The sequence below is a fragment of the Mesitornis unicolor genome, unplaced genomic scaffold (genome assembly GCF_000695765.1).
Source record: "Mesitornis unicolor isolate BGI_N332 unplaced genomic scaffold, ASM69576v1 scaffold12641, whole genome shotgun sequence".
NCBI lineage: Eukaryota > Metazoa > Chordata > Aves > Mesitornithiformes > Mesitornithidae > Mesitornis > Mesitornis unicolor.
This window is the reverse complement of record NW_010163185.1, coordinates 40,733-41,264: the sequence shown is the minus strand read 5'-3', so window position 1 is coordinate 41,264 and position 532 is coordinate 40,733.

Here is a 532-nt window from a genome sequence, read left to right as displayed (position 1 = left end):
ATAGTTTATTTATCCCTTAACCACTATTTAGAAGATATGTCTTTGACAGTTTTATGTTGATACCAGTCATCTTTGAAGTGTATAAACTATTCAGAGCACATCTGTAAAACATCAGAAGTTACATCCCATTTAGCTTGTCGCTTCAGACTGTAATACAAGTTCATATTGCAAAGTAATGCTTAGCTTGGCCTCACAGCAATTATGGAGATATAATCTGATTGTAAGAAATCGCACACTGAATCAACCTTAAAAGGTTTTAATATTAAAAGTCCTTCACTAGGAAATTAATTTTCTTTCTTTCTTTTTTTTTTGGTGGCTGCTTAGTGTTAATTTATTTAATAATGGAGCCTCCACAAAGGTATTTTTCAGACTGAGAATCCTATTTTCTGAAGTCTTAGTTAATACATAGACATGTTTTAACAAATAAATTAGAAGTTAAGAGATGGACAGTTAGTTGCTTCCACTGAATTCTGTCTCCATTTACACACAGTACAACTCTAACATCTTACTTTTAATAAATCTAGTGCCTAAA